Source organism: Toxorhynchites rutilus, chromosome 1 (assembly GCF_029784135.1).
Source record: "Toxorhynchites rutilus septentrionalis strain SRP chromosome 1, ASM2978413v1, whole genome shotgun sequence".
NCBI lineage: Eukaryota > Metazoa > Arthropoda > Insecta > Diptera > Culicidae > Toxorhynchites > Toxorhynchites rutilus.
This window is the reverse complement of record NC_073744.1, coordinates 71,028,792-71,048,874: the sequence shown is the minus strand read 5'-3', so window position 1 is coordinate 71,048,874 and position 20,083 is coordinate 71,028,792.

Below are 20,083 nucleotides of genomic sequence, written 5' to 3'. Positions count from 1 at the left end.
TTTGTTGAAGAGCGATTTCTCATGTTTCGAGCCACTTTCCATAATTTTTTCATTGACGTTTCTCGTGACAAACCTCCCACGAAATTTCGCCAATAAGCACGTTTTTTCCCTTTGATCAAGTTTTTAAATTGATTTTCAAGGTCCAAATACGTTTGAAAATTCTCAATGGTTCCACGTTTCCGAAAAGCTTTAAATGCATTCGATTTATCTCCATAAAGCTTGGAACACTGGCCATCCCACCATGGATTGGGAGGCCTTCGACGAATAGTGGAACCTGGGATGGGTTTCGTTTGAGCGCGAACCGCGCTGTCATAGATCAAACGAGAAATGAAGTTATACTCCTCCAATGGAGGCAAACCATCTCTGGAATTGATGGCTAGAGCAATCGCGTCCGCATATTTTTTCCAGTCAATGTGTCTTGTGAGGTCGTATGCCATGTTTATTGATTCAGAAGAATTCAACCGATTGGTGATAGAAATTTTGATTGGCAAGTGGTCACTACCGTTGGGATCCTGGATTACATTCCACTTGCAATCTAACGATAGTGAATTCGAGCAAAGCGAGAGGTCAAGAGCACTTGGGTTAGCAGGAGGTTTAGGTACACGTGTTGTTTCCCCAGTGTTCAAAACGGTCATATTGAAGCTGTTACAAAGGTCATATATCAACGATGAACGATTATCGTCGTACGGTTCCCCCCAGGCAGTTCCGTGAGAGTTGAAGTCTCCCAAGATTAATCGTGGCTCAGGAAGGAGTGAGCACATGTCAACAAGTGGCTTGCGGCTAACCGCAGCTCTCGGAGGCCAATACAAGCTGACTATACAGAGGTCTTTGCCTCTGATGTTTGCATGACAAGCAACAGCTTCGATCCCTCCAATAGGTGGAAGGTCAATTCTAAAAAATGAGTGACACTTATTGATCCCCAATAGTACCCCTCCGTATCTGTCATTGCGGTCCAAGCGTATTATGTTAAAATCGTGGAAAGAGAGATCATTTTGAGAAGAGAGCCAGGTTTCGGATAGAGCAAAAACATCACAATTGAGTTTATGAATTAGAAATTTGAATGTATCCAATTTAGGCATAAGACTACGACAATTCCACTGTAAAACAGTGATATCTCCGACCTCTCTATTTAAATTAGACATCAAGAGAGATAATCATTGCAAGGAGGGGCCATGTTTGCATCAATTGCTGCAAAATTGTCTTTAGTACTGGAAGCATTGCGGTGACAATGGTTCTGATGGAGTCGGAAACATTAAAACACGTGAAGATTTGATCCAAAAGGTCAGACAACTTTATAAATCCCGATTGGGAAGTTGAACTTGACGGAAAAACAGGGACATTTGGGGTTTTTGATGTCCCCTCGAGTGCTGGGTCGTTCGAAGGTGAACTATTACCACGGAGGCCAGGAGGGACCTGATTTTGCTTATCCGCTGCACTCGATTTTTTGGGCAAGCTAACAGGGGGTATCACCGGAGGGACTTGTCCTTGAACTTTGGGAGTGGTCACATTTTTGCGCCGGGGATTCCCTTGAGAAATAAACGGCGTGCCCCCGTTAGCTGTATCCGCTTCCATTTCGTCAACTGGCAACGTAGCGAAGACATTGTGTGTATTGATTGTTTGTTGTTCTTGAGCCAGTGGAGAAGCGCCCTTCAAAATTTCTGCGAAAGTGCGTTTAGAGCGTTCCCTCAAAGAGCGCTTCTGTTTCTCCCAGCGAGCCTTGTATGTTTCACAAGCTGAGAGCACGTGTGGGGATCCCCCGCAATATGGACACTTATGCTCAGTCGCACTGCAGGATTTCCCCTCATGTTGTTCTCCGCAAGTGGCACATCGTTCTTTATTGGCACAATAAGCAGCCGTGTGACCAACTGACTTGCACTTTAGACAAGTCATTGGCTTTGGAATAAAAAGTCGCACGGCTAACCTCAATTTATCTACCATCACGTAGTCAGGGAGAGCTGAACCAGCGAAGGTGACTCGAAACGAGTTGGACGGCGTAAATTTCTTTTCTTCTCCTTCATGGGAGACTGTTCCGAGCTGGCGGCAACCCAAGATCTTAACAGTCGTCGAGGGCAGTTTTTTAAAACGGCCGGTACCTTCACTCGTAATGTATTCGCACGTCAAGCCCGTTTCGGTTATCACACCCTCAATTTCGACTATGTGAGAGGGAATGTAGACCCGATACTCAATTGTAAAATGCTGATCGACAACAATCTTGTTTGCGTCTTTTCGATCATTCACGACAACTCGCAATTTGTTTGGTCTAACCTTCGAAATTTCCGAAACGGAGGTATACCTTGCCAGATCTTTCGCGATCTGCATGACTCTCAACGCCTTTCCATTTGGCTTAGGCCTGAAGAAAACAACCCAGGGACCAGTTCCGGGCGCATCTTCTGGATAGACCTTTACACGGGGAGTGGGAATAACAGGGCGGAAGGCGAGGACGGGGATTGAGAGTGGGAAGGCGAAGGTTGAGAAGGAGCGGGAAGAACAGAGGGAGAAGACGAGGTTGAAGGTAGAGTGGGATCGTTAAGGGCAGATGGTAGATTTGCTAGTTTTTTGGAGGGAGGCTTGGTAGGGTTAGCTGACTCGTCCCCAGAAGAAGTATCTTCCGTATTTGGAACACGTTTGAGTGACTTTTTTTTTATCCGTTAGGAGGGAACTAGAGTCAGAGACCTCCATATCCGAAGGTCCCCCACTCTCTGCCATTTTAAATTTTCACTTATATTCTAAGTATTTTTTTAAACAATATTTCACAATAAAATAATTCACAAAAACAAAAAAAAAACTTATAATTATTAAATATTTTCTCTCAGTATATTTAATGTTATTCACCTATGAACGCACTCCAGTGCAGATGAACGGGAGCGTGCTGAAAGCTCGTTGGTGGTGGGAATGTGCCTACGACACCACTACACACAGTCGTCGGTGAAAGCTGACCCGCACTGTCACTGTTGGCTCGGCGATGACTCGGCGAAATCTCCAATGTCGGCGAAGCAGCGACAAAACAAAAACCAATGCTTGGCTTTCCGAGGATGAAAGCCTCTATCCACTTGCAGGCAGGGCACTTCACTCACTATCCAGATAGCGAAATGAACTATTCAGCGGCAAAAAAAACAACAATCACGCGGTAACCGATAACGGAACTTGGACGCGACTTTCCTTCGTCTGGTTACTTCGGGCAATCGGCCAATGGTGAGTTTATTGATATGAATACAGTGAAAAAAAAAACACCAGAGTTTTAGTGGCAACACGGAAGCGCTCCCCCAGCCGAAGCGCCGAAAATAACGCACCAAAGTGGCAATCAAAAAGAACAAATCCGTGCCTGAAGAAAAAAAGGGGAAATAAATGTGTTGTTCGAAACAAGTGAAGTGACTAACAAGCGGTGTGGCTTTTACACATAACCAGAAACAAAAAAAAAAAAAAATGACAGTATTATTTTGCAAGTGAATGAAGCGAGCAATCAGTTAAATTGCCGCAAAAAGTGGTGCCAAGTTCAAGTGCACTAGAGACACCAAGGAATTGTCGCGAAAAATGATGTCGTGATAATAATAGCAAAGACATGCTAGACTGTGTGTGTGCAGTGAATATCGCAAAGCGATAACAAACGGAAAAACAAAGGAGACCCCAAGCAGCAGCAGAAGACGTAGACCGGTGATAGCAGCCCGAGCGATTGAGGATCCCATCCGGTGACCAAGCCGGATATAGGCGCTAGTGGCGATTGGCAGCCACCCTCCCCCGTAATCGACTTCCCCCGGAAAACCGCACCATGAAGAGGACAACGACGGAATAACGCAGCGTAAGTCAAACCTGATTAAAAATATAATTAAAAAAAGACGGATGGGTAATGTCGGGGACATAACCGGAGTGACGTAGGACTATACAAAGGGGATAGCTTTTGTTAAATATATATTTTAAATATATTGTTTTATTTTCTTCTCCTACGTGAATACCTACCTATCTACCTGAAAAATGGATTAGTTTACTGTTTACTCTTTATGAATATGTTGATGGTTCTGAAAAGAACCTTTGGTGTTGTGTTTTTGTTATCACTCGATATTCCCATCTTGTTCGGTTAAACATTTCTGTTTAGCTATTGCGTTTGCCACTCGCCACAGCTTTCACAGTTGGAAAATTTCTTCCCATCCAGCTTGTGACATGTTGTTCAGTAAATTACATTTAATGCGACGTGCCGGAGAAACACTTTGCCACTCACTGAAACTAATTGTTGCCTTGATGAGCGCCGAACCGAAGCTGCTCTGTTCTTGATGCGGGTTTTCTGATTGTCGTGAGCAGCTTTGCAAGCCAACTGGAGCACTCCGACGGCCGAAACTCTATAATCGCTGTTAGGTATACTGGTACTCCGGCACCAATCCGTTCGGCCTAGTTACCCTTGCGGAGCAATCAGTGAATGCGACCAACAGGGAACTGGAGACCAGCACGGTTCGAGTGAGACTTTGCCTTTCCCTTAACTTGTCCGCCTTTGTTACGTCCACGATGCCGATGCCGTACAACCACACGGGTTTACGGTTTGAAAGAAAATAAGATTTTTTTTTTGGGGTCCGCGTGTTTTATACTCTAGCGGTACACACTCACAGGATAGAGACAAATCGGCAGCCTCAGCCAGAGGGGCGAGTCCAACGAGACGCTCGTTGTTCGTTGTTCGCTCGTTGGATTCACATGCAGGCTAAAAAGGGTCCTTTTCAGGATCACAAAATTATCTTCAATCTAAAGAGTTTATTGTTTTGTTATCACTCGATATCCCCATCTTGTTCGGCTAAACCTTTCTGTTTAGCGATTGCATTTGCCACTCGCCACAGCTTTCACAGTTGGAAAATTTCTTCCCATCCAGCTTGTGACATATTTTACAGTAAATTACATTCAATGGCACGTCGCATTACCACCACTCAGTATCGGATTGGAGGTAATTTTAACCTGTAATTGAACATTTGCGATGACAGCGGTACAGTGTCGACTTTCAATGTGGGGTCATAATTTGGACCCCGAACTCTATGTTTACAAAAATGTCCAACTAAATATGTCACATTACATGTCCGTCCAATTAGCTAAATGTCCAGATGAGTGTAAATTACTGTACTTTCAATCTAGAAGTAATTTAAGAATTGATGAAAATCAATAAGCTCAGAACAACTGCCAAATTCACATACTCATCATATCCTGACAAACAAATTTTGAAAAAATCAATTTGTGTTTTATTATTATTTTGGATAATGTTTTAGAAAGCATTGAACTGTATTTCCTAAACTCTTTTTTGGAAGGTTTAATGGCCCTGAAAAGCGCCTTGTTTTATGGAATGGTTCCAATTTAGAAAACTTAGTAATCGTGGTTTTGAAAAAAAAACCATTTCGAACGCCCTCGATGCCACCTTGTTCTGGATTTGCCACCAAAGCAGTTTGTATAAAGAACAAACTTTTTTCTTCTGCTACCTGATGCCGTTTTGCGATAGGTTTGCCACTCGCCACTCGCTGCAACTGCCTGTTGTCTTGATGTCCACCGAACCGAATGTGTTCTGTTCCGAATGCGGGTTTTCTTATCGTCGCGAGCAGCTTTGCCAGCTAACTCGATCACTTCGGCGGCCGAAACTATATAACGCCGGCTAGGTGGACTGGTGCACTGGTACTAACGCGCTCGGCCTAGCTACCCTTGCGGGGAACTCCAGATCAACACGGTTCAAGCGGATTTTGCCTTTCCCTTCACTTTTCCTCCTTTACCATGTCCAGACATGGCTGCTTGGGTTGGTTTGTTGATTTGTTGTGATGCGAACCGATGTGGTGTACGGTTTGAATGAGAATGATCGTTACGGCAGCGGAGCGGGGATTTTTAAGCTGACTGGCTGGCTCGAGAATTACGCATGTGTGAGACTGCGACCAATGTTTCGTTCATTTTTTTCTTTTTCCTTTCCAATCGTGCTTCAATGTATTTCGCTGCTGCTCTGGTTGCCCATTTTGGTCGGTACGATTTGAGAAGCACAAAATGGACCAATCAAAAATGGGCACATAGTGCATTTTGACAATGCTTGATATTTCACAATTATTCAATTATTTATCTCAAGAAAAATGAAGTGTTATTCGTTATGATAGTTGCGTGGATATATTTCCTATCAATTGATGCAAAAACCTTTGCGATCTATTGAGAAATGCTCGAGTTATAAGCGTTCCAAATCTTGCATTTTTTCCTACTTGTTCAGTGCCTAGATTTCCATTTCACCCCCTATATCTTCCGGTTAGACGTAGTCCTACGTCAACAAATTAAGTGAAAGTGAAACAGATTTAGGTTGTAGTAAGGGACCAAGAAGAAAAAAAAAAAAAAAAATTTTTAAGTATATACATTCTTTCTGGCTTAATTGGTGCATTAGTAGTAATTCAAATGGGACTATTTAGTACAAAACCAGTCGCTAACACGGGCGACGCGCAAGTCCAAATACTTAATCACCTTGACAATCATAGCACTGTCCACGAGGCCCAAGGAGCCATCATTTGCGTCATATTGGCAATAACTATACTATTACTAGTAGCAAAAACATACAAAGCCTACCAGGGATGCATGAATAAACATGCCATGAAAGCAGTTAAGGCTCACGCAGCAGTATCTGACAATGTATAGATAAACCGAATAAAACCTAACAACAAAAACAAGCATTTTTCTTTTCTTGAATGGAGGAAATCACTAGCCGCATCCAATCAAATTTGCATAAATTGGAGCAGATTTATTCGATAATTAATAACGAACACGTCAAAAACTTGAGGAAGTCCACTTTACAAAAGCGTCTTTTCGAAGCCGAAACGCTAGTGAGATACATAAGGAAACTAGCATCAAACTTTCTCGACACTAACTATAACACCGACATAGTCGAAAAAGTCGAAAAAGCAAATTCTTTACTAAACTCAATCAAAGTTACAATTGAAAGGGGTAAACCACGATCTTTCAGGGAAGCGTCCCTAGCCATATTATTCGCGATTACAGTAGCCAAGAGAGCAAAAATGGCAAATATTTTAGAAATAATCAAAACCACATCCTCGATTGTACCACAATTCGATGGAAACGTGGATAAATTAAAGGCCTTCACCGACGCATTGAATCTAGTTAAGACGTTAGAAACGGCAGAAAACAAGGCCACAATAATTAATGTCGTTTTAACCAAATTAGAGGGCAAGGCGAGAAATGCTTTCGCCGAGACGCCTCAATCCGTAAGTGATATTATTAAAACAATAAAAAGTAAAATCACCACATGTCCACCAGAACAAGTGTTAGCAAAAATGGCTAACCTCAAGCAAAACGGTAACATCGAATCATTCTGTTTAGAACTAGAAAAATTAGTATTTAATCTCGAAACTGCCTACATTGCGAAAGAGATCCCGTCTAAAGTTGCTACAGCAATGGCAACAAAAGAAGGCATCAAATTTTTGGCTGCAGGGTTAAGAAACGAAAAAACCTCCCTTATAATAAGGGCTGGATCTTTTAACTCTTACTCCGACGCCATGACCAAAGCGTTGGAGGAAAATTTTAATAACCCCAGCACATCAATATTCACCTATTCGGGGTCAAATCAAAACATAAATCCCGGTAATAATTATCGTCACCCGAATACTAGTTTCGCTAATAGAGGCCGAAACCAGCATAATTTCAGCCAAAGAGGAAATTATCGTCAGAATTATGGGCAACATAATTTCAATCAAGCAGGAAATTATCGACAAAATTTTGGGCAACAAAGGCAGAATTTCAATCGCCAAACACCCAGCCACCAAAATAACCAAGCAAATTATTCAAGAAATCAAAACTTTAGGGGACAGCGCGGAAACAACAATCCGCACCGGGCCACACATTTTGTGCGCGTCGCGGGAAGCTTAGGACCCCCGGCGGGCAACCTCCAGCCCGTACCGGAGCAAGAACAGGAGGCAAACACGATAAGAGAACTAACGTTCCAAAACAATCAATAAACATCTATAACATAAACTTAACATGCTCTATGTTTGTCACTTTAAGATTGCGCATGTGCGGAAAGCCGTGCACTTTGATAATTGATACAGGAGCAGATATCTCACTAATAAAAGAAAACACACTAAACAGAGACCAACTGGTGAATAGTAACAATAGATGTGTGATAAACGGCGTGACAGATGGGAAAATCGAAACGCTTGCTAGTACCAATACAACTCTAAATATTAACAATATAGAAATTCCTCATCAATTCCAAGTAGTAACACAAAATTTTCCTATTCATACTGACGGAATTTTAGGCCGTGATTTTCTAACAAAACACGAATGCAACTTATGTCTGAAAACTTGGTTGTTATCCTTTACATTTGAGAGTAACTATATTGAAATACCTATACAAGATAACTGGGACGATAAATACATAATACCAGCACGATGTCAAATCATCAAAACTGTCCAAACACCCTCAATCCAAACAGACTCCGTTATCATTTCGCAAGAAATTAAGCCAGGCGTTTTCTGCGCCAATTCTATAATAAACCGTAACTTCCCTTTTATCAAGATAATTAACACTAACAGTAAAGAAATACATATCCCTAAATCATTCACCCCCACCATTATCCCTTTAGAAAAATACACGATAAATAATATCAAGGCAACACAATTTGAAAATACACAAAAAAGACACGAAAAACTACTAGAAGAACTCAACTTAAGCCAAACCCCACAACAAGCTCAAGAAAAATTAACAAAATTATGTACTGAATACAACGACATTTTCGCATTACAAGACGACATACTAACGACGAATAACTTTTACAAACAAACAATTCACTTACAAGACAATACACTCGTTTACATTAAAAATTACCGAACCCCAGAGACCCAAATTTCAGAAATACATAAACAAATTAATAAAATGCTAAATAACAAAATTATCCAACATTCAATATCACCCTATAATTCACCCATCCTACTAGTCCCCAAAAAGTCTAACAACCAAGACAAAAAGTGGCGTTTAGTAGTCGATTTCCGACAACTAAACAAAAAGATTACCCCCGATAAATTCCCCTTACCACGAATAGATGAAATCCTAGATCATCTTGGTAGAGCTAAATATTTCACAACCCTAGACTTAATGTCTGGATTCCATCAAATTGAATTAGATGAGCAATCAAAACAATTAACAGCATTTTCAACATCAAATGGTCATTATGAGTTCAACAGACTGCCATTTGGATTAAATATCTCACCGAATAGCTTCCAAAGGATGATGACCATAGCATTAAGTGGTCTACCTCCAGAATGCGCATTCCTATATATTGATGATATCATCGTAGTTGGATGCTCTATTAATCATCATGTAACTAACCTCGAAAAAGTCTTCAAACAACTACGAAATTTTAATTAAAAATTAAACCCGCAAAAATGCTCATTTTTTAGACCCGACGTAACATACCTCGGACACAATATATCCGCATCTGGAATACAACCAGATAAATCAAAATTCTCAGCAGTAGTGAATTTTCCCACACCCACCAGCGCGGACGAAGTAAGACGTTTCGTCGCATTCTGTAATTACTACAGAAGATTTATTCAAAACTTCGCAGATATTGCTCATCCTCTAAATAAACTACTACGTAAAAACTCAACTTTCGAATGGACACCCGAATGCCAAAATGCGTTCGAAAAGCTAAAAAATGCTTTGGTGTCTCCAAATATTCTACAATTTCCTGATTTCACGCGGGAATTTATCCTAATTACAGATGCATCAAAAACTGCATGTGGTGCAGTCCTAGCACAAACCCACGATGGAGTAGAACTACCAATCGCGTATGCCAGTAAAGCTTTTACTAAAGGAGAAGCTAATAAATCGACAATAGAACAGGAATTAACAGCAATTCACTGGGTCATTACCTTTTTCAGGCCATATTTATACGGCAGAAAATTCACTGTGAAAACAGACCATAGACCATTGGTTTACCTGTTTTCAATGAAAAATCCGTCATCAAAACTAACAAGAATGAGACTCGACCTGGAAGAGTTCAATTTTGAGGTACAATACGTACAGGGTAAATTGAATGTTGCAGCAGATGCACTATCAAGGGTTAGTATAAATTCAGAAACGCTGAAATCAATTAACATTTTAGCGGTACAGACAAGAGGAATGACCAGAAAGTTGAACGAAAATAAAAATGAAACAGAAAAACGAACCACTGCTGTCGTAAGCAATGAGCCTGATCAACTCAAAGCATACGAAGCAGTCGAATTAAACGAATGGTATAACTTACCAAAACTCCAATTCGGACGCGTATTGGAGACGAACGGAACAAATGCTAGCGAAAACATAAATAATCAAGGAAGTCATGAAATTAAGTGCGCACTAACAAAGAAATCAGGTACAAAAGAATTAATGTCGACAAGAATAAAAATTGCAAGCAATAATGAAGAAAACCTAGGAAAAGTATTGAAACAAGTAGAAAATATGGCCAAAAAATTGAGAATTAGTGCGATAGCTCTAGCGCTATCAAGCATTATATTCCAAATATGCAATGTACAGATTTTCAAGAAAAGCTGTAACTACGTGCTAAAAGACTTGCAAATAGTATTGTACACACCCAAGCGTGTGATACAGAACTCAGATGAATTTAAAGAAATCCTGATAAATAATCATGACACTCCAACCGGAGGACACATTGGAATTAACAGACTATACAAAAAGCTAAGTAGACTCTACACATGGAAGAATATGAAACACGACGTGAGAAACTATGTAAGAAACTGTATACAATGCAGACAAAACAAACATACAATCCACACCAATGAAAAATTTACCGAAATTAGAACACCCCAAAAACCATTCGATTGTGTATCTATTGACACAATTGGCCCCTTTAATAGATCCAATTCTGGAAACAGGTACGCACTCACTATACAATGCAATTTATCGAAATATGTCATTATTAAACCAATAGTTGATAAACAAGCAACAACAATAGCGCGAGCATTTGTCGAAAATTGTATTCTCATCTACGGAATTCCCAAAACAGTTCAAACTGATCAAGGAACCGAATATAAGAATGAATTATTCGAAAACCTGTCTGCACTATTGAAACTGCAACACAATTTTTCTACACCATACCACCCTCAAACTATAGGAGGTCTAGAACGAAACCATCGTTGTCTCAACGAGTACGTAAGGCAATTTATCAACCAAGCACATAGTGACTGGGATGAATGGTTGCCTTATTATGCTTTTTGTTACAACACAACACCCCATACTGACTTTGCTTACACACCTTATGAATTAATCTTTGGAACAAATGCAACCGTACCTCAAAATTTAAATACAGCATCATACATTGAACCAATATATAATATAGATGATTATCATAAAGAACTGCAATATAAGCTACAAAAAGCATCCAATGCAGCCAGAGAGATAATAGACAGAGTCAGTCACACTTTCATAACATTCACGCATGTCAGTTCGTGATATCTTAACTAGTCGCAATCTTAATTTGATTGAACATCGTGGCGGCAGATCGAAAATTTTATTGAACGATAGTATGTAATCTAAATTAAGAAATATTATGTATGTGCATCATCAAACACCCGGGTGATTCGAGGTTTGTACATGTAAATGTGCATTTACAGCAAATGTGGTGTTTGTAGTTACTAAATTAAATGTGAAGCTAGTAAGTTAATTTAATATTTTGTAGAAAATAAATGAGTTTATTTTTCATGCTAATAAAACAGATTTTTCTCTACAATGATATACAGATAACACTATGGTAACATTGCCTGTAGCGGACACCATGAACTGTTATGCTCTGGCCGCCATATACACAGGCTAATGATTCCACCGTCCTGTGAAGCACATAAAACAGTGATTTTTTCAGGATGCAACGGTGTTCCGACAATGACACGAGGGTTTTCTTCACTTTCAATGTGGGAGTTCTGTTCGTATTCTCTCTTGGTACGCAGTATTCAGATACTAAACATCGCTTCTCCCTTGTGTGATGCGCGCCGCATTTCAAATTCTAGCGTCCGCTTTGTCTTTGCTCGTTCTAAGCAAAGCACAAAAACAACAGCGCGCCTCCATACCAACCGTATGCGCTTGCGTGAAGAAAAATAACTCAACAGTGAAAGCAAACGCGGTGTAAAACAGGTATAGAAATACGGCGTAAAACACGGGGCAAAACTTTGTGTAAAAGCGGTGCTGAGAACAAAACATTTGATTTGTGTTTCGGAGAGTGCTCATTCGCCAGAGCGCATGTGTATACAAGGAGTGAGAGCTCAATTGAGTAAAAAAACTTGTTACACATAAGCATCGCGTTGCATTCCGAAGACTGCCCATAAACAAAATTTTCAGGTGAAGATCGCGATGAGTTTTTTGAATTGAACTACGGTCCACAATTTGCAAGGGTTGTCCGGATGCCGGTCTGTTCATAGTGGTTAATGGTGATTCATGCTTATCAAACTTAAAACATAACAAATGACATATATCGAAATAACGCACATATCCAAAAATTGTTTGCCAATTTTTAATTTTGTATCCCCTCAAAAACATCCATTACTTTGCGTGGAGAAAATTAAATATCGACATTGGTACATAATTCTGTATTAGCTGAAGAGAACTGCTGCACTGGGAACAAATCATCGAATCATATTGAAATTAAATTAATGTAAGAGGTAAAAAACTCCCTAAACCTCCTAAATGGCTGGGTGAATGTGGCTCATAAACTTTTGTGCGTTTTACCTTGAGCAACCAATTCCAAAATCAAATTAGTAAGTTGCTTTACAACACGAAGTTTGCGTTTCTCCCCCCAACTTATGTAAAGGGAATAAAAATTCAATGACTTTGTGCTGCTGCAATTCTCGTTAGGAGTTGCAATAACAAAAAAAGAAAACCGGAATTGGGATTGATGCATAATTAATGGGTTTGTACGGCAATGCATGGGGAACGATGGGCAGCTATGAAATATTCGCTGCTACGTGCATACTACTCTTATTTTTGTGCCATCGGGTCTCGGTGAAATTCTTCCATACTACGCGTTCTATGGTGGAATTTTAAATCCGTCCAAATTAAAGAATAACAAGCTATACAAAGTGCGACGTGAATTATTGATATGTGAGGTCGAGGCAGTTACTTCCTTTTTTATCAGACTGGGTTTCGTTAGTTTAATTTTCATATTTTGTCGCCATGTCTCTTCCGTCCACGGCTTTTAAGAACGGAACATTACAAACTTCTTACTACTCTTACTTCTTTTCCACTCTTCCTAATGTTGCCGAGGAACACGATCCACTGTTTTTGAATTATGGAAAAAAAATCTTAAGGAAAGAGAAGGAATATGAGTTGGTGTCTCTACTAATAAATTTTTTTTTGTCTTTATTAGAGAGATTTTCAGCCTTAGGCTGGTTCATCTCATGTACTATTCAATACTTCCACTGTTGGCTGTGTTTTGGAATTATATTATACTAAATTACATTGAAGCTAAACTCGAGCCAACCACGAGTGACTGGTTTGTAACTACCATTATTTTTATTATTAACGTTATTCATAAACTTATTTTTCCTTTGTTACAATAGAGTCGTGACCCGTCAAGCCAACGCTAATCTAAATTCCAGTTCTAAATTCCTGTCGAGAAAAAATAAACATAAATAAAAAAAAAAGATGCATTTTTGTTAAAGTTGACTTTTAAACTTACCAAGTACAAACAATTTGAAAAAAAACGATTTTTCTTCATATTTCTGAATTTTAGAAAAATAAAAATTTATTTATTTAAAAAATATTCTAAAAAAAATACAAATTAATATTTTTTTTTAATTTTCCAATTTTCCTAAAAATTTCATAAACACTTGAAAAAATGCAAACGGCCGCCTTTTTGTCAAAAATGATTTTTTTACCCGTCCGAAGTTTATGCGATAGCGGCATCTTTACTGATTCAGAATATGTTCGTTTTTTTTCGTTTCGGATAATCAGAAGTGCTGGGCCATGGCAGAACTTTTTTGAACCCCCTCACTTTACCTGTTTGTAACCATTCTAATTTTGAATATATATTTCTCCGTTTAGTTCTTGTTGTATTGTTGAAAAGGATAAATAAACAAATAATTATATGAAGAATCAAAAATTATTCTTTGTTATATTTGTCTAAAATTTGTGTCTTTACACTATAATACCGCCTTAACAATGCTAACATTTACGTGGTCCTAAAAACTAAACGATAGTATGTATTATAATAAAAGTGTGAAATTTATATCTAATCGACAATCTCCGCTTCTAAATCAAAAAATTAAAAAAATAATTATACAGTTAATAGTCCGGCACAATGACACAACTTAGTTGTCAAAGGGTACGACAACCGAACAACAATAACACCGGTGTTTTACTTGCAGGCATAAACCATTTAACAACTGAAACCGCAAATTCAAACATTCGGCCTATATCGAATCGCACTGTAGGTTGAATCCTTGCTGTGTGATGTGTAGACTATTCCCCTCGCCCAGCCAAAAGCAGCGAAAAAGCTCTACCACCTTGGAAGAAATTTCATTGCGCATGTACCGGAAAACAACCAGCATCATCTGCCATGTAAAACGTGAAAATAGATCTAAACAATTTAATACATGACCACTGTTAGCTCTTGGCGGCAAATCCCTGTCGCGACCCCCACTCAGGAGTCCTCACTGTTAAGCTTTGCCAGCTGATTTATTCTGTTATATTTTGTGGAACAACATTCGTTTTGTTAGTTATGAGGAGTGGGTTGTTATGTGAACCCAATAATATTGTTTTAACTGGGTGACCAACAGAAGTCTCACAGATTTAAGAGGGGACCCCTGTCTGAAAGGTCGAAAAATAATGAATATTGGTGATTTTTTTTGGATGTTAGGAATAAAATGAATTATTGTGGATGTTAGGAATAAAGTGGTTATTGTTTAATGTTTATTTGAAGATGTATTTTCCACGTTTTGAGTGCGCGAATGATGATTATTACGCCGTTGACAGCTGGATGCGTAGATGCTGTCTGAAAATCGGTACCTTGCTGATGGTATCGGTGCTGAAGCAACGGGGTGCCACAGAATGAATTCCAATGAATATTCCGAAACTTAGGAAAACACCTAAAGCGTTGCAGAGAGGGTTTAGAAAATTTGAAAAATTTCCAAAATTACGGCAATTTTTTTTGTCCCATTTGTTTATTTTAGGCTCATTAGTATTTTAGCTATAACAGAACCGAATTTTAATCGTGTACATGTCACATTTTTATCATATCTATAATTAGCACATTAAACAGTTGCCATTTTTTGGCGTAAGAGTATTCCTTCTGATCTTCCATTATCCAGTAAGACCGACCAGCGAAGACAGTTGATTGATCATTGTTGAGTTATTTATAGAACATTTATAGATAGAACGAACGATGTGTCTTGCAGAGCAGACCAGTTGTATGGATGAATCGATCTTGTTTCGACCGTGGATCGATCATCTTCATCGCTGATGATTGTTGCGTGGACGTAGTTATTCTGTTACAACACAAAGATGGTCAATTGAGAGCTCTGAGTTTTGAACTCACGATCGATCGCTTACTAAGAGAACGCGCAACCAATGTGGCTACGGAGACCCCCAATGAAAGACATAGTTCTACGTCAAAAATTCAATATCAAACAGGAGGAGTATGGGTACGTATGAGAGAAGCGAGTGCAAAAGTATTCGCAGCTTGCATATACACTGCGTTTCACAACTATAGAACCACTCAATTTTTCTTAGTTTCCAGAGATATGTAAGAGGTTGGTTGAATTGAAGTATATGGTGTAGGATATAATAACTATCTTCATTTATAAGCCTGGTCATTTGAACTTTATTATTGTGTTCAGGCGCGAAACATTCAAAAAACTCCGGTGTTTCATAACTATAGAACCAGATGGAAAAACTTTCACTCCTATACAAAATAAACGTCAATGTCACATGAATTACAACAAGTTTCTAACTCGTAGGTCATCTTTAGTTATCAGTCAATGCAAATATCCCATTCGGGGTGGTTTCGACACAGCTGCACCATCTTGTAGTGTGTATTTCGTTCTACGCAGAGGATACTGCTCGTTTAAGCTCTTCAAATCACTCATACTGCTGGTAAGCTGCATCTACTATTCGTACGATCACTCCTCATAAGTTCTTGATAGGGTTTTGATCTGATAAACAAGCTGACCCGTCCGGTTTTTAAGGCCCCTATTCATGAAATCATGGTCTGACCTTCTGGATTTTATGAATTAATGCCAAATTACCCAGTTATCACGTTGTTTTTGATGCAAAAACAGCAATAAATGATTCTGAAGTTCTTCGTTGCACTTCCAACTATTCATTCGTGTTGATGGTAAGCTATCTGAACCAGGCATTTTTTGAAAATGCCGACTTCAAAGTTTTTGAAAACGCCGACTTCAAAGTTACGCGCTGAAAAATTACATGACACGTTCCGTAAGTCCTTCTAGTATGAGAAAATTCTATCCAAGTTGGATTTCTTTTTATCAGAGAAGCTCTCTTGAAATAGTGAAGCTCATGGGATTAGCTTTCACATTAGTTTTTGGACCCACAGTTTTGGAGATGGAATTTTTTGTGGTTTGGGGAGAATTTCCTCAAAAATACCTGGTTCAGATAGCTTACCATCAACACGAATGAACAGTTATAAGTTCAACGAAGTACTTCAGAATCATTTATTGCTGTTTTTGCATCAAAAATGATGCGATAATTGGGTAATTTGGCATCAATTCATAGAATCCAGAAGGTCAGGGCATGGTTTCATGAATAGGAGCCTTAGATTCTGGACGGGTCAGTTTGTTTACCAGATCAAAACCCTATCAAGAACTAATGAGGAGTGATCGTATGAATAGTAGATGCAGCTTACCAGCAGTATGAGTGATTTGAAGAGCTTGAACGAGCAGTATCCTCTGCGTAGAACGAAATACACACTACAAGATGGTGCAGCTGTGTCGAAATCACCCCAAATGGGATATTTGCACTGACAGAGAACTAAATATCACCTTCAAGTTAGAAACTTATTGTAGCTCATGTGACATTGACCTTAATTTTGTAATGAAGTGAGAGTTTTTCCAACTGGTTCCATAGGTATGAAACACCGGAATTTCAGTTTTTTTAATGTTTCGCGCCTGAACACAACAGTAAAGTTCAAATGACCAGGCTTTTGAATGAAGATAGTTATTATATCTTATACCATTTACTTCAACTCAACCGACTTCTTACATATCTCCGGAAACTCAGAAAAGTTGAGTGGTTCTATAGTTGTGAAACGCAGTGTATTTGCAATACGAATTCCCCCGGGCATCTTTGTTTTGAAACCCATCTTAGGGAAACACATTTCGGTGGGAACAAGAATATTCCCGACTTGCATGAATTGGCAAAGCGGATTCCTCCAGGCACATTGATTCTGAAGTTCATGTTTCAATTGATGTAAACATCTTTCCGATCTATTATGAAATGTTCGAGTTATAAGGATTCGGAATCTTTAACCCCTTCCCGTATTATTTAATACGTCACACAACAAGTGATTTCACTACTCTGCTGAGCGTTCTAGCGCCTATGGTATCCAGGTACACCACGAGTGAGGCTCGATGTTGTACGGGAAAGGGCTAATTTTCCCTGCATGTTCTGTGTTTAGGTTTTCATTTCACTCCCATATACTCCGGCTAGACGTAGTTGAAAAATTGAAAAACACTTTTTTGTAAAACATTTGGCCCATTATTTCGAAGAACAGTATTTTGGATTGTAAGAAACTGCATTCATGTTTAGTAAAACATGAGTTTCCAAAGATATAATTGAAGTTCTACTTAACATGTCCGTTTTACCACCACTTCCCCTACAATATTTCACACTTCGGCTCCGGTAGAGTGGTGAATTTCTATCTGTGTTGTTCCCATATTCCCCTTGTGTGGTCATGGTCGTCTCGCACAAGAGGGAAGAGTGCGGATGGTGATTAGACAGTTGTTATCGCTTTCTCGCTTCCGCTGGTGGAACTCCGTATTTACAACAAATACCGTTAATACTTCTGGTTTGTTTATAAATTCTCTTTTGTCCGCAATCAGCTGTTGAGGTTCTCCACCTATCTCTAATTGCAGACGTAAACAAATTATCTCCTCCAGGCTCGTTTGAGGGATCATTAGTTACGCGCCCATAACAACCCCATTGATCGTGGTTAAAGCAGTTGAAGGTTCTTCGAGTGGGGGTACTTTATCCGATTCATAAACTTTTTAGCTTTTTCGAATCGCCGTGATATTGTTCCAGCGTTCATGAACTGGTCTCTGCGCAAAGCATACGGCTTAACACCTATGTTTTTTCTATAACCTATTGGACGGACAGAGTAGATTAGTTTTCACATTTTCGATGAATTCCTCGCAAAATAAGTAAGATCGCCGTTCAGGTTTTTTCCGTCCAAGAATATATTATGTTTTATCATTTTCCCAGGGATACTTCATGTAATCTACTGCTGCTTTTGTCACGGTTATTAGCTGAATTATTTCACTGACAACGGAAGAACTCTCTCGTGTTTCGCCATGTTTTTTTTTTAATTTTTGACTGTTACTTATTCTTCACAGATACCTATAAACAATGGCTTCTTTAGAGTGAGATATTACTGTTTGAAAATTCCATCAAAGGGGTTTATGTTTGCAGATAAAACATTTAGAAATTCAGCAAACATAACTGCAAACAGTGGCGTAGCGTGACCGGGTGACACCCGGGGCGGGTCACTAGGGTTTCACCCCTCCAAACTTATCTGAACATGTAAGGTATTTATTATAATATTAGATAGGACGAACAAGAAATCACAAAATCGCGTTGGTCAATGGAACTGGCAGTTGCAAAATAAGAGAATAAATAAAGCTGAGACCGACACAGGTATTGTACAAGTGCTTCCCGTAAAGTGCGCTTTCGCTCTCTTGTTGCGAGCTCAACGTTTTAAACATATCTACCCCATCGTTGGTCGCAAATTTTTAATCAATTTCAACTCTGATAAGTCTCTACACAAGATGGCACTGAAACGTACACGATTAGAAACAGTTTCAAATTCACTGTAAAACTTGGAACCGATTTATGCAAGTCCCACTTCATGATGAACTGTAATACATCCAATGCAATTTCATTAATGACATCATTAGAATTAATTACAGCGGCCTTCAAATGACTACGGAGTCCTGGTATTTCTAGCAAAAGGTGCTTTCTCAACAAAAACTGAACTCCTCAATTTGATCCTGACATGTTTGGTGCGATCGATAACCTGCGACCGGGACTTCATGAAAACTAAATCCTGACCTTTCAGTTGCTGAAGGATGTCGTTTTGCAATTCTGCAGATTTTCTCACTCAAATGTGGGCTACATCTGTGATATAACCGCAATGTTATCGTGGATATATTAGAGTGCCAATGAATGTATGGGAAAAATCGACCCTTAAATTTCAAAAAAGGTACCTCATACGAAATGTTCACTACCTCGAAAAAACACCATATTCAAAATTTCATCTTGAAAGGACTTGAGGGAGAGTCACGGATGACAATATTTAAGTGTCTTGAAAATCAAAAAAAAAACCCCATGATTGAAATCGTGAAATCGGGATCTTCAAAGAAATTTTTTTGATGCAAATGTCTTCAAATTGCATGAAACGTCGAGATTTATTGTTATTTCGTTTTTTCTGTCAAAAACTGGCACTCGGTTGTTTTTCCGTCTTAAAAGTAAATTTTTATTTTTTTTTAACTAACAATAAATCTCTACGTTTCATGTGATTTAAAAAACTACTAACATTAGAATAAGTTAAATTGTAAATACATATTAGATGTAAGGATAGTTTTAAGAATTGAGTGTGAAGTGTCAGTGTGAATGAGAATGTGAAAGTGAATGTGAGTGCGAGTGTAAACACACATCTCCTTACATCCCATCCTTTTCCTAATGAAAATATGTCACCCTTCTAAACTCGAGTCGACCGCGAGTAATCGGTTTCCTATTTCATTAACCATAGAATTAAGGAAACAACATGTTGATATATGCTAGTTGAAATATAGTTAAGAGTTTGGCTCCTTTAAACTTATGTAACTGAGCCTATAAAAATAAACGGATTAATAAAAAAAAATGTGA